A 599-nucleotide genomic window follows, 5' to 3' on the forward strand; every position below is an offset into this window, starting at 1 on the left:
GTTTTGGACCAATTAGATAGTAGTACCTTTTCATACAAATATTGTATACCACTAAGTTGAAGTCAGTCTTTCCTGTTTATCCTAAACAATGAGGCTCCATGTGCACATGCTAATTTTGATATGTTAATGCATAATAAATTTCACACTGAGAAATATATATCCTCTTATTAGTCTTCTCTTTTCAATATAAAACGAACTCGCCTCACAAATGCAGAACCTTTATTTGGAAAGTTTTTCTTTAAATTGTGGTAGGATTAGAGTTAAATGTGGGCTGTTCAGAACTTCTTTCACATCTGCATAGATAAAGCACTGAGTTGCACTGAATGGAATGGAAATTATTTGTCCCATCACAAGGAGCAAATTACTCAAAGTCATGCTTGTGGAGCCTAAATCGGTTAAACTGACGTGAACATGCCCATGGTGTGTTGCGGATTTTCCTGTCAGTTTCCAGGGGTTCATCGTAACTGTGGATGACACGAGACCTCTACAAGAGGTGTTTTATTCGTTCCACTTTCGTTTTCTTGTTGTCTTGAAAGTGGGTTATTTAAAAATAAGCCACAAGTATGTAAATAGATGCAGGAACAACCTTAACGAAACTG

This window comes from Monopterus albus, unplaced genomic scaffold (assembly GCF_001952655.1).
Source record: "Monopterus albus unplaced genomic scaffold, M_albus_1.0 scaffold4.1, whole genome shotgun sequence".
In the NCBI taxonomy this organism is placed as follows: Eukaryota; Metazoa; Chordata; class Actinopteri; order Synbranchiformes; family Synbranchidae; genus Monopterus; species Monopterus albus.